The 26,463-nt window shown below is 37.7% G+C and overlaps 1 protein-coding gene and 2 long non-coding RNA genes across 5 annotated transcripts in view; 1 reads left to right on the top strand and 2 right to left on the bottom strand.

The window, feature by feature from the left end:
• The window catches only part of LOC137044478 (uncharacterized), a 379,696-nt gene that overhangs the window by 104,641 nt on the left and 248,592 nt on the right, over positions 1 to 26,463 (bottom strand). The gene's annotated exons all lie outside the window — the stretch shown is intronic.
• Positions 1 to 26,463, top strand: part of shisa9b (shisa family member 9b) — an 84,188-nt gene that overhangs the window by 25,549 nt on the left and 32,176 nt on the right.
• Positions 1,609 to 20,278, bottom strand: LOC137044446 (uncharacterized). 3 transcript variants are annotated; one of them, XR_010898607.1, is made up of 4 exons: positions 20,061 to 20,278; positions 19,231 to 19,537; positions 12,369 to 12,603; positions 1,609 to 2,974 (listed from the first exon to the last, which is right to left on the bottom strand). It is a non-coding gene; the product is annotated as an uncharacterized lncRNA (long non-coding RNA). The 3 variants fall into 3 exon arrangements; XR_010898606.1 differs by having other exon boundaries at positions 19,231 to 20,265; XR_010898608.1 differs by having other exon boundaries at positions 12,369 to 12,560; positions 19,231 to 20,261.

The following is a 26,463-nucleotide window of genomic DNA, read 5'->3' as shown; positions in this document are numbered from 1 at the left end:
GCTATGTTTAGCAGTTTGAAAGTGAGGCCGTTCAGAACAGATGAACTGAGGAGTTTATTCATTTATTTCAGTGTGTCTTCTTCAGGTTGCACGTGGTTAGTGTTTATTTATTGATCCTGAGGTGGAGCCGTGGCATCAAGGTCCCACCCATACTCCTACAGACTCAATCGAACATTTGAACATTAGTTTGCATGATAAGAAAACGACAGAAACCAAAAAATATTTTGAAGTGTAATTCGATTTTTTCCCCCATTTAATTACAGGATGGAGTTTAAAGGTGGGGTAAGTGTTATTTCAAAACCGTTTTAGAAAAACGGACTCAAGTCAAGTCCAATAACAAACTTGTAGCCAATCAGCAGATAAGGGGAGTGTCTACTAATGATGGTGAGAAGAGAGTGCTCAGTGCACGTCATTATTCAAAACACATGACACAAATGACGGACATTAGCCGAGAACTAATACATGTTGGCTTTTGCTTGAATATGCGCGTCATGTTTGCTTGTTTTCTCCATTTGCGATCGTATTGTCGCTCACTTCAATGATGATAAAGACGATGTTTTAAGCATCAGCTCACAAAATGTGTCCGACAAGTAAGATACTATACTCCTAATACGGTCATAATATGTCATTAGCTGGACTATCATGCTCATGTATCGAGTTGTCATGAGAACCGTTTGTGTTTTTGTGATCGCTATAACTCTTATCTGGTCATAATTGTAATATGTCCGTTAGATGGACTGCCATTTATTTATTTATTTATTTATTTATTTATTTATTTATTTATTTATTTATTTATTTATTTATTTATTTATTTATTTATTTATTTATTTATTTATTTATTTATTTATTTATGCATTCTCTTTTCATGGTAATGCAACATGAAATGCCACAAAAAAAAAAAAAAATATATATATACACACACACACACACACACACACACACACACACACACACACACACACACACACACACACACACACACACACACACACACCTATACGGGTTTATGTGGTTTATGAGGACACTTCAGCCCAAACCAGTTTTTTGGTGTATTACAGGGACACCCCTTTCCACTTGCTCTACAGTGATGTGGAGGGTATCAAAAATTTTGTTTTGAGCCAAACAACACAGATTTCTCTTCAGAATTTGTATACACACAACACAACTTATAATATTACCACCTGACAATATACACAATTATGAGGACACATAATTAAGTGTCTAAGCCCCGCCTATGACAAAAAACGAAATTATAAGGACAGTGGATACACAACACACATAAATGACATTAATGTGTATTAGAGGGACAAACATGAATTAATGGGACATTGCAATACACAAACACAAACGTGAAGGCATTGTGCATTAAAAGGACACACCTGATTTATGAGGACAAATGAACACAGTACTGAGACTGCAAACACATCCACACCTGTGGGTCATACTCCAACACACAACCATTCTAAACTATGATATTCTGATATCTGAATATGCAACTATGTCTTTTACACTGTACTGCTATTTGTGTGATCACATGACCTTTAAACAGACATGAGGACATACGACAGTGCACACCTTCAGAGAACAAGAAGTTTATTAGTGCTCGTTTACAACATTACAGCTGTTGCCCTGACAATATTACATAAATCACAAGATACTTAAAACCTCTCATAAACATAATTAACAAAAATTGCTGAAAATAAATTAAAGGGTCCCCCCTCATGTTTTTTTCTAAACCTGTATGAGATTCTTTCTTCTGCTGAACACAAAGGAAGATATTTTGAAGAATGTGGGTGAGCAGACGGGTGACGGTAGCCATGAGTTCAATAGCACAGAAAAAACACTTCGGCAGACAATTTCAACATCCCTTTAAAGCTTTCAACAGAAGTTTAAGACATAGCCATACATTTGAACAAAACAGAATAAACAGCAGCGGCAACAGAAGAAAAAACAAACATGGGTAACACTTTATAATAACGTTCAGTTATAAGTTTAGATGATGAACTAAATCATTTACAAAACATAACTATACATTCATTAATGATTAATAAGTGATATGCTAACCATTAACAAATGTGCTGTTTATTATCAAAACAGATCAATAGTAGATGTTTGAGTTATTAGATGATGTACTATAATTAACACTTAAACATTATTGGAGTATTTATGTCAAACTTGTTTTAGTGTCATCTCAAACAATGGCTAATCTTGAACAAATGATGAACAGGCTATTAGTAAATGATCAGTAATGTATTGATGAATCCAAGTTTTCAGCTGGTGTGTGTTCAACTGCACACACATGCTAAAGCAGCATCATTGAGAAGAGTCGTTCCAGTCAGGGGACTGCAGTGTGTTCTGAATCTCTGCAGTCCTCTGTGTGGGATCTGGGATAATGTGAAGCGGTTTAATGTCCTCTGACACACACATCAGGTGATGAGCAGAAGTGTCAGAGGTCGAACCCTCACCGGTCAGCACTTACACTAGTGTTCAACACCTACTACAGGTGATGTGGAACTCATTTACAACCCTTTCTGCATCCCCTAATCTAAAGTGTACACTACAATTGTATACACATCACTTGTATATGAATATATGGTATAGCATTCCACTAAAAATGAATGAATGTATTAACCAATAACTTATAAATTACTTATAACTGAATTAACAAAACAGTCATAAAATGTTAGCATACTACTAACTCATTTATGAATGTCATGTTTTGTAAATGATTAGTTCATCATTATCTAATAACTTATAAGTGACTTATAACTGAACATTATTATAAAGTGTTACCAAACATTTAGCAAGTTTCATGTAAGCGATAATCCCTGATTCCTGACAAAGGCTCGCTGTTTTGCTGAAGCTGGACGCTCTGCAGTTTACCCGGTGAACTGTGCTCAGTTCTGCAGACTCCGCTGGAGGCCATATCTGCCGTTTTCTTCTTGCCTCGCCCCTTCAGAAGATTCAAGAATCCCTACAAAAGAGGAAAACAGATTCTTTAACCCATGGGGTGAAAACCACTTCCTTTCCTCCCAACTCGTCCCACTGTCCTCACCCTCATCTTTAGTCTAGAACTGATTAATAATCGGAGACAAAAGTGATGGGCTGCTGTTTGTTAAATACTTGTGTTTGTTGTGTGTGTGTGTGTGTGTGGCCTACACCTGGGTTATGAGGACGTGTTTTGTGAGGACACGTGACTTATGAGGACATTATCATAAGATGATGTTCCTGATGTTTTACTTGACTGAAGAACCTCAGTGTTGTGTGTGTGTGTGGCTTACACCTGGGTTATGAGGACACATGATTTATGAGGACATTATCATAAGATGATGTTCCTGATGTTTGACTTGACTGAAGAACTTCAGTGTTGTGTGTGTATGTGTGTGTGTGTGGCTTACACCTGGGTTATGAGGACACGTGATTTATGAGGACATTATCATAAGATCATGTTCCTGATGTTTGGCCTGACTGAAGAAACTCAGTGTTGTGTGTGTGTGGCTTACACCTGGGTTATGAGGACACATGATTTATAAGGACATTCTCATAAGATGATGTTCCTGATGTTTGGCCTGACTGAAGAACCTTAGTGTTGTGTGTGTGTGTGTGTGTGTGTGTGGCTTACACCTGGGTTATAAGGACACATGATTTATGAGGACATTATCATAAGATGATGTTCCTGATGTTTGACTTGACTGAAGAATCCCAGTGTTGTGTGTGTATGTGTGTGTGTGTGGCTTACACTTGGGTTATGAGGACACATGATTTATAAGGACATTCTCATAAGATGATGTTCCTGATGTTTGGCCTGACTGAAGAACCTCAGTGTTGTGTGTGTGTGTGTGTGGCTTACACCTGGGTTATGAGGACACATGATTTATGAGGACATTCTCATAAGATGATGTTCCTGATGTTTGACCTGACTGAAGAACCTCAGTTTTGTGTGTGTGTGGCTTACACCTGGGTTATGAGGACACGTGATTTATGAGGACATTATCATAAGATGATGTTCCTGATGTTTGACTTGACTGAAGAACCCCAGTGTATGTGTGTGTATGTGTGTGTGTGGCTTACACCTGGGTTATGAGGACACATGATTTATCATGACATTATCATAAGATGATGTTCCTGATGTTTGACCTGACTGAAGAACCTCAGTGTTGTGTGTGTGTGTGTGTGGCTTACACCTGGGTTATGAGGACACATGATTTATGAGGACATTATCATAAGATGATGTTCCTGATGTTTGACCTGACTGAAGAACCTCAGTGTTGTGTGTGTGTGTGTGGCTTACACCTGGGTTATGAGGACACGTGATTTATGAGGACATTATCATAAGATGATGTTCCTGATGTTTGACTTGACTGAAGAACCCCGGTTTTGTGTGTGTATGTGTGTGTGTGTGGCTTACACCTGGGTTATGAGGACACATGATTTATGAGGACATTATCATAAGATGATGTTCCTGATGTTTGACTTGACTGAAGAACCTCAGTTTTGTGTGTGTGTGTGTGGCTTACACCTGGGTTATGAGGACACATGATTTATGAGGACATTATCATAAGATGATGTTCCTGATGTTTGACTTGACTGAAGAACCCCGGTTTTGTGTGTGTATGTGTGTGTGTGTGTGGCTTACACCTGGGTTATGAGGACACATGATTTATAAGGACATTCTCATAAGATGATGTTCCTGATGTTTGGCCTGACTGAAGAACCTCAGTGTTGTGTGTGTGTGTGTGTGGCTTACACCTGGGTTATGAGGACACATGATTTATGAGGACATTATCATAAGATGATGTTCCTGATGTTTGACTTGATTGAAGAACCTCAGTGTTGTGTGTGTGAGTGTGTGTGTGTGGCTTACACCTGGGTTATGAGGACACATGATTTATGAGGACATTATCATAAGATGATGTTCCTGATGTTTGACTTGACTGAAGAACCCCAGTGTTGTGTGTGTATGTGTGTGTGTGGCTTACACCTGGGTTATGAGGACACATGATTTATAAGGACATTCTCATAAGATGATGTTCCTGATGTTTGACCTGACTGAAGAACCTCAGTGTTGTGTGTGTGTGTGTGGCTTACACCTGGGTTATGAGGACACATGATTTATGAGGACATTCTCATAAGACGATGTTCCTGATGTTAGACTTGACTGAAGAACCTCAGTTTTGTGTGTGTGTGTGTGTGTGTGGCTTACACCTGGGTTATGAGGACACATGATTTATGAGGACATTATCATAAGATGATGTTCCTGATGTTTGACTTGACTGAAGAACCTCAGTGTTGTGTGTGTGTGTGGCTTACACCTGGGTTATGAGGACACGTGATTTATGAGGACATTATCATAAGATGATGTTCCTGATGTTTGACTTGACTGAAGAACCCCGGTTTTGTGTGTGTATGTGTGTGTGTGTGGCTTACACCTGGGTTATGAGGACACATGATTTATGAGGACATTATCATAAGATGATGTTCCTGATGTTTGACTTGACTGAAGAACCTCAGTTTTGTGTGTGTGTGTGTGTGTGTGTGGCTTACACCTGGGTTATGAGGACACATGATTTATGAGGACATTATCATAAGATGATGTTCCTGATGTTTGACTTGACTGAAGAACCCCGGTTTTGTGTGTGTATGTGTGTGTGTGTGTGGCTTACACCTGGGTTATGAGGACACATGATTTATAAGGACATTCTCATAAGATGATGTTCCTGATGTTTGGCCTGACTGAAGAACCTCAGTGTTGTGTGTGTGTGTGTGTGGCTTACACCTGGGTTATGAGGACACATGATTTATGAGGACATTATCATAAGATGATGTTCCTGATGTTTGACTTGATTGAAGAACCTCAGTGTTGTGTGTGTGAGTGTGTGTGTGTGGCTTACACCTGGGTTATGAGGACACATGATTTATGAGGACATTATAATAAGATGATGTTCCTGATGTTTGACTTGATTGAAGAACCTCAGTGTTGTGTGTGTGTGTGTGTGTGGCTTACACCTGGGTTATGAGGACACGTGTTTTGTGAGGACATTATCATAAGATGATGTTCCTGATGTTTGACTTGACTGAAGAACCCCAGTGTTGTGTGTGTATGTGTGTGTGTGTGGCTTACACCTGGGTTATGAGGACACATGATTTATGAGGACATTATCATAAGATGATGTTCCTGATGTTTGACTTGACTGAAGAACCCCAGTGTTGTGTGTGTATGTGTGTGTGTGTGGCTTACACCTGGGTTATGAGGACACATGATTTATAAGGACATTCTCATAAGATGATGTTCCTGATGTTTGACCTGACTGAAGAACCTCAGTGTTGTGTGTGTGTGTGTGGCTTACACCTGGGTTATGAGGACACATGATTTATGAGGACATTATCATAAGATGATGTTCCTGATGTTTGACTTGACTGAAGAACCTCAGTTGTGTGTGTGTGTGTGTGGCTTACACCTGGGTTATGAGGACACATGATTTATGAGGACATTATCATAAAATTATGTTTCTGATGTTTGACCTGACTGAAGAACCTCAGTGTTGTGTGTGTGTGTGTGGCTTACACCTGGGTTGTGAGGACACGTGATTTATGAGGACATCATCATAAGATGATGTTCCTGATGTTTGACTTGACTGAAGAACCTCAGTGTTGTGTGTGTGTTTGGCTTACACCTGGGTTATGAGGACACATGATTTATGAGGACATTATCATAAGATGATGTTCCTGATGTTTTAGTTGACTGAAGAACCTCAGTGTTGTGTGCGTGTGTGGCTTACACCTAGGTTGTGAGGACACGTGATTTATGAGGACATTATCATAAGATGATGTTCCTGATGTTTGACTTGACTGAAGAACCCCAGTGTTGTGTGTGTGTGGCTTACACCTGGGTTATGAGGACACGTAATTACGGGGATATGGAATAACACACTTGAACACAACTCATGGTTGACTCAAAGTGCTGTCCAATACACATGAAGACAAACATAATAGAAAGAGAACACAAACAATACAGTAGATAAGTTATACCTGGTTAAAAGCTAACCCTAACCCTAATTATATGTAGTAAAAAGTTACAGTTAACCTCTAGTCTGGCTAACTCTGACCCTGATCATAACAGAAGTAGGTAGTAAAAAGTTATAGTTAACCTCTAGTCTGGCTAACCCTGACCCTGATCATAACAGAAGTAGGTAGTAAAAGTTATAGTTAACCTCTAGTCTGGCTAACCCTGACCCTGATCATAACAGAAGTAGGTAGTAAAAGTTATAGTTAACCTCTAGTCTGGCTAACCCTGACCCTGATCATAACAGAAGTAGGTAGTAAAAGTTATAGTAGACCTATAGTCTGGCTAACCCTAACCCTGATCATGACAGAAGTAGGTAGTAAAAGTTATAGTTAACCTCTAGTCTGGCTAACCCTAACCCTGATCATAACTGAAGTAGGTAGTAAAAGTTATTGTTAACCTCTAGTCTGGCTAACCCTAATCCTGATCATAACAGAAGTAGGTAGTAAAAGTTATAGTAGACCTCTAGTCTGGCTAACCCTAACCCTGATCATAACAGAAGTAGGTAGTAAAAGTTATAGTAGACCTCTAGTCTGGCTAACCCTGACCCTGATCATAACAGAAGTAGGTAGTAAAAGTTATAGTTAACCTCTAGTCTGGCTAACCCTGACCCTGATCATAACAGAAGTAGGTAGTAAAAGTTATAGTAGACCTATAGTCTGACTAACCCTAACCCTGATCATGACAGAAGTAGGTAGTAAAAGTTATAGTTAACCTCTAGTCTGGCTAACCCTAACCCTGATCATAACCGAAGTAGGTAGTAAAAGTTATTGTTAACCTCTAGTCTGGCTAACCCTAATCCCGATCATAACAGAAGTAGGTAGTAAAAGTTATAGTAGACCTCTAGTCTGGCTAACCCTGACCCTGATCATAACAGAAGTAGGTAGTAAAAGTTATAGTAGACCTCTAGTCTGGCTAACCCTAACCCTGATCATAACAGAAGTAGGTAGTAAAAGTTATAGTTAACCTCTAGTCTGGCTAACCCTAACCCTGATCATAACAGAAGTAGGTAGTAAAAGTTATAGTAGACCTATAGTCTGGCTAACCCTAACCCTGATCATGACAGAAGTAGGTAGTAAAAGTTATAGTTAACCTCTAGTCTGGCTAACCCTAACCCTGATCATAACCGAAGTAGGTAGTAAAAGTTATAGTAGACCTATAGTCTGGCTAACCCTAACCCTGATCATGACAGAAGTAGGTAGTAAAAGTTATAGTTAACCTCTAGTCTGGCTAACCCTAACCCTGATCATAACCGAAGTAGGTAGTAAAAGTTATTGTTAACCTCTAGTCTGGCTAACCCTAATCCTGATCATAACAGAAGTAGGTAGTAAAAGTTATAGTAGACCTCTAGTCTGGCTAACCCTAACCCTGATCATAACAGAAGTAGGTAGTAAAAGTTATAGTAGACCTCTAGTCTGGCTAACCCTGACCCTGATCATAACAGAAGTAGGTAGTAAAAGTTATAGTTAACCTCTAGTCTGGCTAACCCTGACCCTGATCATAACAGAAGTAGGTAGTAAAAGTTATAGTAGACCTATAGTCTGACTAACCCTAACCCTGATCATGACAGAAGTAGGTAGTAAAAGTTATAGTTAACCTCTAGTCTGGCTAACCCTAACCCTGATCATAACCGAAGTAGGTAGTAAAAGTTATTGTTAACCTCTAGTCTGGCTAACCCTAATCCTGATCATAACAGAAGTAGGTAGTAAAAGTTATAGTAGACCTCTAGTCTGGCTAACCCTGACCCTGATCATAACAGAAGTAGGTAGTAAAAGTTATAGTAGACCTCTAGTCTGGCTAACCCTAACCCTGATCATAACAGAAGTAGGTAGTAAAAGTTATAGTTAACCTCTAGTCTGGCTAACCCTAACCCTGATCATAACAGAAGTAGGTAGTAAAAGTTATAGTTAACCTCTAGTCTGGCTAACCCTAACCCTGATCATAACAGAAGTAGGTAGTAAAAGTTATAGTAGACCTCTAGTCTGGCTAACCCTAACCCTGATCATATCAGAAGTAGGTAGTAAAAGTTATAGTAGACCTCTAGTCTGGCTAACCCTAACCCTGATCATAACAGAAGTAGGTAGTAAAAGTTATAGTTTACCTCTAGTCTGGCTAACCCTAACCCTGATCATAACAGAAGTAGGTAGTAAAAGTTATCGTTAACCTCTAGTTAGGCTAACCCTAACCCTGATCATAACAGAAGTAGGTAGTAAAAGTTATAGTAGACCTCTAGTCTGGCTAATCCTAATCCTGATCATAACAGAAGTAGGCAGTAAAAGTTATAGTAGACCTATAGTCTGGCTAACCCTAACCCTGATCATAACAGAAGTAGGTAGTAAAAGTTATAGTTTACCTCTAGTCTGGCTAACCCTAACCCTGATCATAACAGAAGTAGGTAGTAAAAGTTATCGTTAACCTCTAGTCTGGCTAACCCTAACCCTGATCATGACAGAAGTAGGTAGTAAAAGTTATCGTTAACCTCTAGTTATGCTAACCCTAACCCTGATCATAACAGAAGTAGGTAGTAAAAGTTATAGTAGACCTCTAGTCTGGCTAATCCTAATCCTGATCATAACAGAAGTAGGCAGTAAAAGTTATAGTAGACCTATAGTCTGGCTAACCCTAACCCTGATCATAACAGAAGTAGGTAGTAAAAGTTATAGTTTACCTCTAGTCTGGCTAACCCTAACCCTGATCATAACAGAAGTAGGTAGTAAAAGTTATCGTTAACCTCTAGTCTGGCTAACCCTAACCCTGATCATGACAGAAGTAGGTAGTAAAAGTTATAGTTAACCTCTAGTCTGGCTAACCCTAACCCTGATCATAACAGAAGTAGGTAGTAAAAGTTATAGTTAACCTCTAGTCTGGCTAACGCTAACCCTGATCATAACAGAAGTAGGTAGTAAAAGTTATAGTTAACCTCTAGTCTGGCTAACCCTAACCCTGATCATAACAGAAGTAGGTAGTAAAAGTTATAGTAGACCTCTAGTCTGGCTAACCCTAACCCTGATCATAACAGAAGTAGGTAGTAAAAGTTACAGTTTACCTCTAGTCTGGCTAACCCTAACCCTGATCATAACAGAAGTAGGTAGTAAAAGTTATCGTTAACCTCTAGTTAGGCTAACCCTAACCCTGATCATAACAGAAGTAGGTAGTAAAAGTTATAGTAGACCTCTAGTCTGGCTAATCCTAATCCTGATCATAACAGAAGTAGGCAGTAAAAGTTATAGTAGACCTCTAGTCTGGCTAACCCTAACCCTGATCATAACAGAAGTAGGTAGTAAAAGTTATAGTTTACCTCTAGTCTGGCTAACCCTAACCCTGATTATAACAGAAGTAGGTAGTAAAAGTTATCGTTAACCTCTAGTCTGGCTAACCCTGACCCTGATCATGACAGAAGTAGGTAGTAAAAGTTATAGTTAACCTCTAGTCTGGCTAACCCTAACCCTGATCATGACAGAAGTAGGTAGTAAAAGTTATCGTTAACCTCTAGTCTGGCTAACCCTAACCCTGATCATAACAGAAGTAGGTAGTAAAAGTTATCGTTAACCTCTAGTCTGGCTAACCCTGACCCTGATCATAACAGAAGTAGGTAGTAAAAGTTATCGTTAACCTCTAGTCTGGCTAACCCTGACCCTGATCATGACAGAAGTAGGTAGTAAAAGTTATCGTTAACCTCTAGTCTGGCTAACCCTGACCCTGATCATAACAGAAGTAGGTAGTAAAAGTTATCGTTAACCTCTAGTCTGGCTAACCCTAACCCTGATCATAACAGAAGTAGGTAGTAAAAGTTATCGTTAACCTCTAGTCTGGCTAACCCTAACCCTGATCATAACAGAAGTAGGTAGTAAAAGTTATCGTTAACCTCTAGTCTGGCTAACCCTGACCCTGATCATGACAGAAGTAGGTAGTAAAAGTTATCGTTAACCTCTAGTCTGGCTAACCCTAACCCTGATCATAACAGAAGTAGGTAGTAAAAGTTATCGTTAACCTCTAGTCTGGCTAACCCTGACCCTGATCATAACAGAAGTAGGTAGTAAAAGTTATAGTTAACCTCTAGTCTGGCTAACCCTGACCCTGATCATAACAGAAGTAGGTAGTAAAAGTTATAGTTAACCTCTAGTCTGGCTAACCCTGACCCTGATCATAACAGAAGTAGGTAGTAAAAGTTATCGTTAACCTCTAGTCTGGCTAACCCTAACCCTGATCATAACAGAAGTAGGTAGTAAAAGTTATCGTTAACCTCTAGTCTGGCTAACCCTGACCCTGATCATAACAGAAGTAGGTAGTAAAAGTTATAGTTAACCTCTAGTCTGGCTAACCCTAACCCTGATCATAACAGAAGTAGGTAGTAAAAGTTATCGTTAACCTATAGTCCGGCGGCCCGCCACATTCTAATCTGCCCCGATTTTACCAGATTTTAGTTTGACTGACAGATGCTTTGCCAAAGCAATTGAGTAAAACACAACTTCAAAGAAACTGAAAAAAAAATATGTTTGGTTTATTATGAAACTGATAATGAACCAAAAATTAAATTTTTTACATTGCTGAAATGAAATAAGTATTCTGTTTCTACATATTTATGTAAAAGAGAAGCGCACACTTTGCTCATGCAAACAGCTTCTGATCTGGTGTTTTCAGCGTATCAGGTCACAGTAACACACACACACAACACTGAGGTTCTTCAGTCAAGTCAAACATCAGGAACATCATCTTATGAGAATGTCCTCACCAATCATGTGTCCTCATAACCCAGGTGTAAGCCACACACACACAACACTGGGGTTCTTCAGTCAAGTCAAACATCAGGAACATCATCTTATGATAATGTCCTCATAAATCATGTGTCCTCATAACCCAGGTGTAAGCCACACACACACACACACCACTGAGGTTCTTCAGTCAGGTCAAACATCAGGAACATCATCTTATGATAATGTCCTTATAAATCATGTGTCCTCACAACCCAGGTGTAAGCCACACACACACATACACACACAACACTGAGGTTCTTCAGTCAGGTCAAACATCAGGAACATCATCTTATGAGAATGTCCTTATAAATCATGTGTCCTCACAACCCAGGTGTAAGCCACACACACACACACACACACACAACACTGAGGTTCTTCAGTCAAGTCAGACATCAGGAACATCTTCTTATGATAAGGTCCTCACAAAACGTGTAAGCCACACACACCTGACATACTGTGATGCATTTAAAGTCAGGAACATTACCTTGGATAATATGAATCTTTAAAATAATCTTACAAATGCTAAATAGGTTATGTAAAGTTTACAGTACCGTGCATTTCCTTGGCCACTCAGAATCGCCGTAATTGTGTGATATCTTCACCAGGACAGATGCTCCTTACAGCAAATAGGCAAACGTGAAGTTTTTCTATCCACACGGATCGTCTTCATCCAGTTGTTTGGATTCATATGTTCAGAGATTACAAGTCATCCAAAGGGAACTGTCATCTCGGGCTGATCAACACTAAATAAATGACAATTCAACTTTCAATTAAGAATTCTTATTCCTGTTAGACACAAAAAAAGACAATATCAGTGATGAAAATCTAATATCATCAAATATATTCTTTGTGATCACCAATCATTTAATAGTTTAATAGTGTTTGGTATTAAGATGTGTTTTGGACGATCGGATCAAAAGTGGATGATGCTCAACACAGGTGTAAATGGGGTTTAAAACATTTTGAGCTTGTCAACTTTCAACCACTTCCAGAAGTTGGAAAACTCATTCGACCAGATTGCTTTCGTAGTGTAACGTCTGTGTGGTTGAATGTGTTCGAACAGTCACAAAAGACCGCCTGCTCTCCGCTGAATGACCTAATGTGGAAACTAGAGATGCTTCGATACCAGTATCGGTATCAGCCCAAAATACCAGAGAAAGATGAAATAAATGCATCTAATTAACAGAATATTAAACAAAATTAAATATCCATACTATAGCTGCTGTGCACAAGCTGATGAGTGAAACACGCAGAGTGGATTGAGCTGACGTTTTTCACAGACATCGCTGAAAATGATGGCCCATAATTACACAGACTTCTGTTGCATGCACTTGACTGCTAACCCACTCACCAGGACACATTTGGATTAAAAATACATTGTATATGCAAATAAAAAAAGGTTGAAGGTTACATTACATTTTAATATAAGATGTAAAATTTTTATTTGACATAAGAAGACACAGATATGACAGTTAATACATTTAAAAATACTGTTCACCTCTGGCTTTGTTGATCAGTTATTTTAGGGTTTTGATCTTCTCTTGAGTCTTTGACTAGGCTAGGCATTAAGGGTGTGAACCTACACTGGTCTCACGGTTCGGTTCGATTCGATTATGATTATCATGCCATCGATTCGGTTCGATAACACGATTCAGCACACTGCACTGACGATGCACTTCTTCCTCATGTATATCATTTTGTCAGTCAGTTATATGAACTGAACCTTTTATTTTACCTGCTCAAAGAAAACACACTTCTTTAATGTATCAAACATGAAACAAAACGTAAAAACATAAAACGTTTTGTGACCAAATGTAAATAAATCGTTTTGATAAATCAGATATATCTAATCTGTAAAAATGCATGAAATGACCAGGTGTAAACATGCCCTTTAAGAACTCGAACGTTGATATAATTAGATTTTTGGCTGAGCTGGGTCCACCTTGTCACTGACAGGCGTTAACAGCTCACGATGAAAATGGCTAACGTGGTTTCTCAAGTTAGTGGTATTACCCCATGCACATTTTATTTGTGCGTGACATAATTTACACACAGCATGTGTGTTCTCCAGGTCGTGCTTACCAGGTTGTTCAAAAAATCCGAAATGTGCCCAGATGTTTGCTTTTAAAATAGTTGGAGCATTTTTAACTACTCACACTCGTGTCTCGCCTCCCTCTGCCTTTATATGCTACCGCGACAATGCACATACACGACAAATGATGGCAGAAAAGCGACAGTACATTATAATAGGTTATGGTCTATTACTGAACTGATACCGAATCGTCCTTGTCTGCATCGCGATGCATCAAAAAAACAAATAATTTCGACAGCCCAACTAGGCATGTTTCCTATTAATTGTCCTAGGAACCTCTAAGTTTATTTTAATTTTTGTGTATTTTGTATTACTCTATAATGTTGTAGTTGAAGGTTATTTAAAAATATACAAAACAGGCCAAAAGTTTGGACACGCTACTATTTGTAATGTTTTTGAAAGAAGTTTCTTCTGCTCATCAAGCCTGCATTTATTTGATCAAAAATACAGAACAAAAATTAATATTGTGATATATTATTACAATTTAAAATATTTGTTTTTCAATGTATTCTACTTTAAATGATCATTTATTTCTGTGATCAAAGCTGATTTTTCAGGATGGTTCCTCCAGTCTTCAGTGATCATGATCCTTCAGAAATCATTCTCATATTCTAATTTATTATGAGTGTTGGAAACAGTTCTGCTGACTAATATATTTGATGAATAAAAGGTTCAAAAGAACTGCATTTATTCAAAATAAAAACATATTTTCAAATAATATAAATCTCCTTTACTATCACTTTTTATCAATTTAACACATCCTTGCTGAATAAAATTATTGATTTATTAAAAAAAAGAAATAAAAAAATGACTGACCCCAAATGACTGACCAGTATTGTATACAGTTGTTACAAACGATTTCTATTTTTAAAACATTTGCTTCTTTTTTTTATTTTTATTTTTTTTACTTTTTATTCATCAAAGTATTATAAAAACATATCACAGGTTATGAAATAATATTAGTCAGCAGAACTGTTTCCAACACTCATAATGAATCCTCATCTGAGAATGATTTCTGAAGGATCATGATCACTGAAGACTGGAGGAATGATCCGGAAAATACAGCTCTGATCACAGAAATAAATCATCATTTAAAGTAGAATAAATTGAAAAACAAATATTTTAAATTGTAATAATATATCACAATATTAATTTTTTTCTGTATTTTTGATCAAATAAATGCAGGGTTGATGAGCAGAAGAAACTTCTTTCAAAAACATTACAAATAGTAATGTGTCCAAACTTTTGGCCTGTACTATATATATATTGAGCCCTGCAAATATAGGGAGTTACTTTCAAGTCCTGCCTCTTTTGTTATAAAATTAAGTTGTTATGGGGAAAAATAATGTCTAAAATAAAGTCTGGCCCACCAGGAATTTCAATGGGCCCACCCTGCATCTCAAAGCTGGAGCCGGGCCTGTAATACAGCAATAGCATGAACAGTGGAAGTAACTGTAGCTCCTATAATACAGTTTAACAGGCATAATTAGGCATGCAAATAACTGAAGGATATCTATTTGCTAAGCCAACTCAATTTGATTCATATTCTTTTGGTTTCTCTATTCATTATTTTTAAAAATGAAAAATGCAATGAAAATACAAGTTATTGGTACTATTGGTAAGTTGGAAGTTCGTTCTGGAAAAGTGGTATCAGTTCATCCCTAGCGTAAACATTACAGGACGTGTGCAAGACAGTCAGCTAATTACCCAAGTTACCCAAGAGAAAAAACGTAGAGCACAATGTTCTCTCTCACCATTTCTTGATTTCTGACACATTCACAGTGTTCGGCTGGTCTCCGGTCACGTTCATGTGTAAATTGCGTGAGATAATTTTTGTCCATTAGAACAAAAGACCCGAAAAAGCCCATACATTTACTCACCCATACACCCTCCCTTTGAAGAAACCAGGACAGAAGTGGTTGAAAATGAATAAAAGAGACTGACTAAAACACCAAGTGTAAACGGGAATGTGTGTCCCTCATCTACTTGAGATCCGATCGACCAAAACGCATCTTAATACCAGGTGTAAATTAGGGATGCACAATTTATTGCCACCATATCGTTATCATCCAATAAATGGACATTATTAATGTTAACGTTATCAATCCGATATGAAAATTATGCCGATATATATAAGCTGATAGATCATGTAATTTTCCTTCAGCCGAGACTTCAGATGCGCAGTATTCATCATGATGGTTTTGAATTGCTTGATATGATTGGAATCACTTTTTTTTAAATGTAATGTAAGGGGGGGCTTACATTAGCTTACATTGTTGCAGCCATTAAAATAGTTCAGTTTTGTTTTTAATGTCAAAGTAGTTATATTTTGTTTCGTTTCATTGTTAAGTTAATTTAGAAAAATGTTTAGAGCAATTTTTTGTTTGTTAAATTAAAGTTTACATTTTTTTAAGTGACGACCAAGCGGCCAGTGGCCAACAGTGAGTAAACCGCATGTTTAATCAATTTAGCCTCTCAAATCAACTATTGACTTGTCTTGCCTATAATAAAATCCATAGATTTAAAACACTTCAAGCATCACAATGTTAGTTAATTTAGCCTACTATAATATTACCTCCACATTAAAAAGGCATTTTTGACGAGCTGAGGCAGGCTGATGCTGCTCGCAACGGCACTCACAAACAAAACGAGCTAAACAATCTAAACAAATACAAAAATAAAAGAACATGCAGTTTGTATTATACCTTACACCTCTGCAAAATGAATATAAATCAGATCTTAAATTCCCACGGTATAGCCTATATTTAACGGAGTTCACAGCAACGAAAGCAAAAGATTCAAGATGCATTTTATTCAGCAGCTCAAAGACCGCAAAATGAAAGAGCGAAGCACTGGTAAGATCATTTATTAATTTTTATTGAAGATGATTGTGTTTTTGAGCATCTAAGACTTAGACTACGACCATTTGCGTTGGCTTGCTTTACCCTTTTGCGGCGATGCGTGTTGCAGCTCCATCATATCTATCTGACTACAACCTATAGCCCATAACACGCTCTCACACACATTTATTATTTTAACCATTTGCCAGGAGTAAAATTTACACGTGGTTTAAGATACCTGGTCAGAGAAAATGAATGAAGAAATCATTTGTAAAAAGGCCCTAACTCTAGCAGCTGCTGAAGAAACGCGCGCTGCTGCTGGCGCTGGACTCTTTAACCCTGAGCGAGCATGTCTTGACAGTCGAGTAAGCTATCATGGTCTCATGATGTTTCCACCAGTGCAGCACATCTCATTGTTCCTTTTAATTAATCAAATAAATATAAAACAAATGAGAAGCCTAAAAAGGTCCGAAGCCCGGCCCACATTTAGGTATGACGTGAAAATTAGCCCGAAGTCCGGCCCTAGGGGCGTAAAAAAGTCGGGCTCTGCTCTAGTGTGAATCTAGGTTCTATTGTTGAGCTGTACTGTATGTTCTGCTGTTTGCACAATAAAATAAAAACGTGAAAAAAGTATTTTTAACGGGTCACAGATACTCGTCGGTTGTATTTTTATGTAATGCTAATTCAATGTTATAATCTTATCAGTTAACTGTTAATAATCGATTAATAAGCATCGCTTGTCGGTCGGGAAAATTAACCGAAATGAGCATCCCTAGTAGAGAGGTTTATATAAAGGGGTTTGAGTGATCAATTATCAGTATTTACATTTCTCTCCGATATGGCAGGAAATTAATGTGGAGGATTTGAACTGTGAAGATGATTGACGGCAGTTTAAACTGTGATATGATGCACATAACTAAGCAACAGAGTCCGTTAAAGATAATAAAGTAGTATGTCCCAAAACTTGCATACTCTTCTGCTACACACTCAAAAGGATATACTTTTGTTCACAAAAAGAGTATACTTTTAGGACGTAGTATAAGTAGGCGAATTGGGACGCAGCGTATGTCTTTTGGAATTAAAGTGCGCAGTGAACTGCCTTGAAACTCGAGCTGGCGCCGGCTGTTCTTCCCTGCCAAAAAACAGAATGGGTCACGTGACCTCCAGAGCTCTATAGGATGCGTTTGGTTCAGTTAATTAACGTTGGAGTAAAGCGCTTTATAGTACCGTTGATCATCTTTAGCTTCAGCACGTACTGCTCAAACAGTGATGCACAACATTAATAACTACTGGGACTGTCCTATACATAACATTACACTAAGAACACTCTTGTAATAAAATGCTGTTAATTCTTTGGGATTAGATGTTGTGTTTCAGTGCGTTGTTGCAGAAGGGCAATTCTACAACAGGAGTTACACAGATTAGCATGTAACTTAGTCAAAGCTTCACTTGAGCATTTGCGTAATTTTTTGCAGATATAAGCAATATAGCGTGTTTCATTGAGTTAATAACCCGCAGCACATCATTGTACGAGTGATCATCTTAATCTTTAGCGCACGCTCTGTAGCAATGCACAACATTAATAACATATGATTGGGGTTGTCATATTACATTATAATAGTATACACTAATGTAATAAGTTGTAAAGTCTTCGGGTTTAGTTGTTGTGTTTCATAGGAAGAGCGCTATTCTGACTACATAACTTAGATCATCTGTGTGTGATTTTGTGCAAATATAAGTTGCAATACCATGTTGATTTTGTTCAAATATCTGCATTATCGTATACAGGATGTGTTCTGTTGAGTAAATAACCTGGTAGCAACGTGGAGACTTATCCATGGCACATGCATTTTGATTCTTTATAGCCTAAGTCATGCTGGCCAATGACTTGTTTGCATTATTTAGTTTTTTTTTTTTTGTTAGGCAGTGGGTGTTTTTGGTAACACTTTACAATGAGGTCTCATTTGTTAATGCATTAACTAACATGAACTAATATAAAGCAATAACCTTTGGTAATGGTAGTTATGTTGAATGAAAATGTTGAGATTAACATGAACTAAGGTTCATAAATCCTGTAGAAGCATTATTCATTCATTGGTGGATCATGTTAACTGATGATAATAAAATCAAACCTTATTGTAAAGTGGTACAATTTGTTTTATTATACAGAATTGGCCATAGGAGTGTAAAACTAATTTTAAAAGTTAAGGAATCTTACACTAGTACAAACTGTACTCCATATGTTTGATTTATGTTAAAGTGTTTGGGATATGGCTTTTTTTTATGGTGAGCCTTTAGTTTTTGTAATCAGGTGCTCAAAGTATATAAAAATTTGTATTTAGGTATAGGTCAATATATTGGTTATTTATATCGGCTTTCTGATATAAATAATTATCATTATCGGGCAAAATGTTCATATCGGTGCATCCCTATTGTAAACAGGGCCATAATTACAAACTTACATACACATCAAACACTTACCAGAGGAGTTTTCCATCATAATGAAGCACAAAGATGAACACTTTCAGAGCGTCATAAAGATATGTTATTTGCCTCCGCTCTCATTCTTCTTTGCTTATGAGTCTTGTCTGTATTCCAGCAGGAAATCTGCCTTCTCAAACTCAGTACAACTGAACAACAGAAGAAAAACATCACTGTAAACAACATATGTATCTGGCACAGCTTTATTAAACAAAATATTTTCACATAAACTTAGCTCTATCAGACCATTCTCTCTTCTGAAGGGAAAACTGTACAGCCTCCTCCAGCGCATTATCTGATGTGTCTGCTGTCATAAAGAAAAACATCTATAATTATGACCATTGCATTTAATTTAACATTATTCAGCAAGATTGTTTTCATTATAAACATTAATACTTACAGTTCTATTGGTACAGAGTATATTTTATTACATTCAGGAGGAATAAAAGCATATATTGATTTCCTAGTTTCTTAAAAATGATAATAATAGTAACTTTAAACCGAGCTAACATTAAACTACAGTACTATTTACAGTAGCATGTCAGGATACTTTATCCCCTTCACAGATTGTAGTCATGACAACGCATTGTTACGATGGCTAGACTGATGTATGTGCTCAAAATAAGTTATTTACAATTATATTGGAATCTAAAACAAGTTAAATATGACAAGCATCTCTGATTCTCTGGGATCAGAATGACTCTATGCTAGCCCCGTTAGCATCAGGTGCTAGTTGCTTTCTGACTGTAAAACGAGCAGAAAATACCTTATAAAACACACACAAACAAGCCAAAATGAGCCACAAGCGATTAAACAGCAGATTAACTTACCTTTCTTTTAATAGTTGCTTCAAACAGGTCCAAATCACAGAAGTTTTCTCAGGTGGTTTCAATCCAGTCCAAACAGGAAATTAACCGATTATATGATATTATAATATATTTAAGGATTACATTTCATCGAGGGATCACTCTACGTTAAAAAATATATTTGACAGTTCATCAATTGTAGACAATAATGCTTAAATAATGAGTAAATTACATAAATCCACTTGTATAAGGAAATTAGATGTAGGCTACACACTGGGTCTGAGAAATTCCGACATTATGAGGACTTCAGGCGGTCAGCCAATCAGAAGCTCCGATTCCTTACACGAGAGTGAATATTTATGAGGGGTGCAGTACCGCAGACCCACGTCCAGGGGCGCTGTCTCGATACACAGCTGATACACAAAATCAGGTCTATGTGAATTATAAGGACTTTAGCTGAAATTCTGGATTTTAGCTCCCCCTATGTATAGAAACACTTCTACACTGTTAGAATTATGAGGACATCGGCCCTGTCCTCATAATTCAAAATGTCCTCATAATGTGGCGTGTATTCAGGTGAAATGTCCCCGTAATACACATAGGCGCACACACACACACACACACACACACACACACACACACACACACACACACACACACACACACACACACACACACACACATTTAAACAAGAATAAACAAACAAAAACAACAATAATGCAATAATGACAACTTTTAAAACAAAAACAACGACGAAACCATCATTGTTATAATTTTAACAATTTTTACATTCATTTTTGTACAGATTAAATATCTTCTTTTTATACTTATATTTAAATTTAAGAATATTTGAACAACATTTTAATTCATTTTCTAGATAATTCCATCTTTTCACACCAGAAACTGAAACACACATTTGTTTGAGCGTATTTCCAGCAAAAGGTTGTTTAAAATCATAATTTTTCTGCTTGTCTCACGATTTAAAGTAAAAAGGGTTTGCAATCCATGCGTTAACATGCTGCGTTTTGCTTTATATACAACTAATATATATTATACTCTATACTAATATACGAATATCATGCTTGTGTACTATCGAATTGTTCATCAGAACGGTTTGTGTTTTTGTGATAGAAGGATAGAAGACATTTTTTATTGAATATTCAACCTGGATTGAGGATCGAAATGGGATCGAAATGCTGTGGCTTCACTTTTCAGGACTTGTGTGGCACACATTGAATGTTTCTCATTTCTTATTTATGCATCCACCTGTCCCTTCCTTGCTTTCTTTTCTCTCATCATTCTAAACAACTCTGTCTTAAAAACAACCATTTCTGGGTTATTTGGCAATCCAACGCTGGGTAAATATTGGACACGTTCTAAAAAAGAACATGAAAAAACACTTAGGGTAGTTTGCAGCAATAATTAACTAAGTTTAACACTAATCAAGGATTTGTTGATCTGGGTTTTATTTTAAATCGAGTCGTGTTGCACCACTTCATTTTAAACAGATTAAATATGTAGGAAGACCATTAGGATTAAAGGGCTGATCATGCAGCACAGGCGGAGGGTGAACTGACGTCAAGTTAAGATGCTTAATCGGTGCAACCCACCCTTAAAGTGCCTCAATATACTAAAACTATGATTTTAAAATATACATTATTTTTTAGTTTACACCTTTTTAATGACGCATTCTAGGCTATATACAGGCAGGCATTTAGCCCAGAAGATGAACACAATTTTTTATAGTGGGTTTTGATGGGGAAAACACTTAATGAGAAACCTTGTGTTGTGTTTATGTTCTGTGTTCATTTGCTTGCCTTTGCAAAGTATGCATTATCAATGGGGTGTATTTTGAATTTGGTCTTTTAATATCACTGTCTGATTGCATTAGTACTTACACAAACTTGGTAAAAATGACTGGTGGTCAATGGAAGAAAGCCTTGTTTTGTCCTCCAGGTTGGTGTTCCTATAAGGGTGTGATGTCATGTGAAAAATGAATATTTTTTTCAAATAAAAGTTTTTTTGTTTTTCATTTTAAATAATAAAAATGCACTCCAAAATATCTGTTATAGGTAGGAACAATTCATATACAATTTTATTTAACGGCAAAACCGGGTCTTATATATATAGGCCTTGTTTGCCATGGCTGTGGCTTAAAGGTGTAGTCACAATAGTTTTAGAGGAAAATTTCAGGCAAAAAGTATAACTCTGCTGTGACCTTCAAACCAAACTACTTTTTATTGTGAACAACTTGAACCCTCTCTACTCTTATGGAAATGACTGGATTTTATCTGCACAAAATGTGAAATTAAATGGCATTTTTCCCCCAAAATAACACTAGATTTACAAATGTATTATGCATTTTATCTTCATTGATGAAAAAAAAAAAATGTTATTGTTAAACAGTGCACTCACCATTAAGTGAAACAATGTTTTTATGGCCCTCAGTGAAATGGCTCTGAAAACTCTTATCAAAATCTACAAGGCAGTTGTTTGTTTTTCAATCATTTTTAAGGTATTTGAATTGCTCTATTCGTTTCATGTAGAAGACTATGTCTCATATTTTGTATTCCCATGTTATGCCCTCTGGTCACTGTGGCATGGCTCATAGAAAAATCATTGAAAACACGTTTCTGCTGTTTCCATTTTTTCCCAATCCCAGTCTCTCCTCTCTCAAGGCTGCATCATAACAATGTCAAGCCATTTCCTGTCGAGGAGCAAACCGTAGTACTAATAACTTTCGAAATATTTAAAGGTGGGTAATGCTGTGCCAATCTCTGTCATTAATATTTATTGCATTTGAGGTTGTGGGGATATAATTTTTATGGATAGTAACCACATGAGGCAGTGCCCTACTAAAGATGTTGTACAGACAGAATTAAAAAGAGAATTAATTTAGAAAATTGCATTTGTTTGCAACTAAACTATGAAATACTGTTTGTTTACAATAATTGTGGTTATGTTAATTTAAAACCCCTTTACAATCAAAGATTGCAGACGGCACCAGATTATTATTGTTAAACATTTACCTTATTAAAACATCACACTCTAACTTGATCTGGACAAACTCTGTATCATTAGAAATGTTAAAGACTCCAGCTACAATATTTGACCCCTGTTAATGAAAAAACTAGGTTTTAGTGACTGACATTCATTTATTAATTTATGTGAGAAGTGCAAAAGAAATCCATCTGTAATGTATGATATTTTAACTAAATATCACACGCATATGAAGTCAGTCACCTCTGAAAAGTGTTTGCTAGAGCTCTTAGTTCAAAAGTGTGCATCATTTGAGAAATATTGATTTATTATCACATGTTTGGAAACGATTTCATCATACATTATACCATTTCTATTAATTTCCCTCTGAATTATCCAATCTGAAGAGCTCAAAAAGAGCATTCACAGCTCTCTCCTCTTCCTGGTTTGCCAGATGAGTTATTGCACATTTATTTGATCTCTAGAGTGGTCAATCATCTTACGTGAGTCACAATAACTATGGGATATGTTTTGTGCGTGATTTCATGCGATCTCGGCTATTTTTATATGAAAAATTGATGTTTAAATTATAAATGCTAAGCAGATATAGCGATTAGCTCCATTTAAAATGCTAAATATAACATAAAAAAAAAAAAAAAAAAAAAAAGCTCTTGACTCAATTTGAGCTATGCTTTCAGGGTGATTTGGACACTTTTTGCCATTGTGATGACTTAGAAAAAGTTTCCCAATCCCCCTGAATTCACCCTATTGAGACATCAGGCTAAAGCCAGCAAATTAAGCTTATTCACTGTATTTTAAAACAATCCATGTCAGCCATTTGGCAATGAGACTAGCCGCCGGGCAGAAGTCCCTCCCATGATGCAAATTTGAGTCTGTTGTGAAGTGAATGTCACGCGCGAATGAAGCGAGTAAACTTACAATTTTCAAGCTTCCAACTAAAGTGCAATTAATGCACCTGTTGTGCTATCTATTTTCTTACAATAATTCATGCAAGGTCCCCAAGATTATGCTTTTTAGTTTTTTTTCTAGAAAGACTTTAGATCATATGTGACTTAGTTCAGTGTGTTTTAATGGGCAAGCCATCATGCCAGAGGGTACAATGTCTATAGGGTACAATGTCTGAATACAAACAAAAGAATAACGATAAAAGAAAGATAAGGATTAAGGTTTATACTGCCAGAAGTGTGAAAGTGCAGTGTTGGCTTTCTAAATATATGTTGTCTATTTGTCTAAGTTGAATGATGGTTGCCTAGAAACGAGGGGGAGAGGACGCTGGCGTTGTCTGTTCGCCGCTTTTCCACCCGATTTTAGATTATATACGTTAATTATAAACTTTATTTTAATTTTTATTTTTTTTCAGTAACTAGTACATTCAGTCAGTGCTAATTCTTGGATCTTATCATCTCGGATAGCTCTTCTCGGCTGTTGACAGTTGGCTGTTGACAGTTGGCAGTTTGAATGGACTCCCTCAGGACAGGAGAGGACTCTCATTGTTCACCACTTTTATACATCTAAAACCTTTTTTGTACGGATTTTTACGGTTTTTCTCCTAATTTCAAAGACTTTTACTCACCCCTGCTATCTCTTCTATTATCGGCTGTTTGCTGGAATTGCTGGGAGTTGGCGCATACACTCCTCTGCTATGGTATGGACCATCATCTCGCTGTGCCTGACAGTGTTCCAGCTCTGTGTTTCTATAATGCAGAGCCCTAGTCGAAACCTTCCAGCGGCCGTCATGAAGCTTAAATATTCCATCCCACAGCTGCTAAATTTCAACGACCGCACATTTCCGGTGTGCATCGCGGTCATTAAGGAACTTGGACTTCTGCGCAGACCGCGTTACATCCATAGAGGCTCTCGTCGCCGGCTAGTTTTTCATCAGCCTGAAAACTCTGCATCAGTCATACCATCCATCTGGACCTCCATCGCACATCTGCCGCGTCATCACAACAGTTTTGCTCTCCGTTTTGGTAACACGGGAATCACCGTGAGATCTCACCAATCTAAACTGGATTGCACGGGAAACACCGCAGATCTTTTAGCACAGCGCATGACAAAAAAAAAAAATGTGGAGTGGATTTTAGTGTTTTACGGCCAATAACGAGATTCACCACCCCATCAATGCTCAAAATAGAACTTTTTAATGCACAATCCAATTTCATCCAAGACCACATCATTGATAAGAGATTAGACCTTATGTGCTTAATGGAAACATGGCATCAGCCTGCAGTTTACTCAGCACTTAATGATGCCTGTCCTCCTGGTTACAGCTACCTGGAGAAAGCCCGCTACACTGGTCCTGGTGGTGGCTTAGCTGTAATTCATAGACAATCATTGGAGCTGTCTTTTCTCCCTCTGCCCACAGTGTCATCATTTGAATACCTTGCTTTTAAATGTGAACCCCCTTTTTCTTTCACAATACTGCTTATTTATCGGCCCCCAAAAACAAATTCAGTTTTTATCTCTGAGATGCATGACTTTCTCATAACATTCTGCTCTACTTCTGCCAACATTTTAATATTAGGAGATTTTAATATTCTTGTAGATACCCCCTCCTGCCACCTGGCAGCTGAGTTTCTGCAATTATTGGACTGCCTCGATCTCCAACAGCATGTGGATGGACCCACTCATTCTAGGGGGCACACTCTGGACTTGGTTATTTCCAACTCTCCTCATATTAGAAACCTCTTGATGTATGATCTGGGTGTGTCTGACCACCAGGCCATCTCATTGGAGCTGCCACGCCCCTCTTCCCTTACCAAAGATTCCCGTCAAGTTTGCTTCAGGAACCTGAAAAAGATTAACCAAGACTCTTTAACTACAGACCTTCAGCAATTCTCCTCTGTTGATCTCGCCTCAGTCTCTGAGTTGGTTGACTTCTACAACAAGTCTCTGAGCAGCCTTCTAGATCTTCACGCACCTGTCATAACTAGAATGGTCACCTTTTCGCGCTCAGCACCCTGGTACACCAGCAAACTGCGGAAGATGAAGACGTTTGGGCGTGTACTTGAGAGGCGTCTCAAGCTCTCAGGACTCACTGTTCATAGGCAAGCCTATAGAGATCATCAGAAGGCCTACGCAAGGTCCTTGAGAGATGCTCAGTCACAGTTCTACTCTTGCATCATCAACAATAACCCTGGAAACTCCAAGAAGCTTTTCTCCACTATAAATCACATCCTCAAACCGCAAACTCTCTCTTTTTCAGAAGCCACAGAAGAGAGGTGCAATAAGTTCCTGACCTTTTTTTAGGAACAAAGTAGACAACATCCACTTGCTTCTATCTAGCCCCTCCGCTCTGCCTCTCCCGTCTGTTGATCCACAGCCAGGTACCTTCCAACATCTCTGCTGCTTCTCCATCATCACACAGCTTGAGGTTGAGGACATCATCAGAAAAATGAAACCATCCACCTGTGCACTGGATCCTTTT

Source organism: Pseudorasbora parva, chromosome 2, assembly GCF_024679245.1.
Source record: "Pseudorasbora parva isolate DD20220531a chromosome 2, ASM2467924v1, whole genome shotgun sequence".
Taxonomy (NCBI): domain Eukaryota; kingdom Metazoa; phylum Chordata; class Actinopteri; order Cypriniformes; family Gobionidae; genus Pseudorasbora; species Pseudorasbora parva.
The sequence above is the reverse complement of the archived record's forward strand: the minus strand, read 5'-3'. Positions and strand labels throughout refer to the sequence as shown.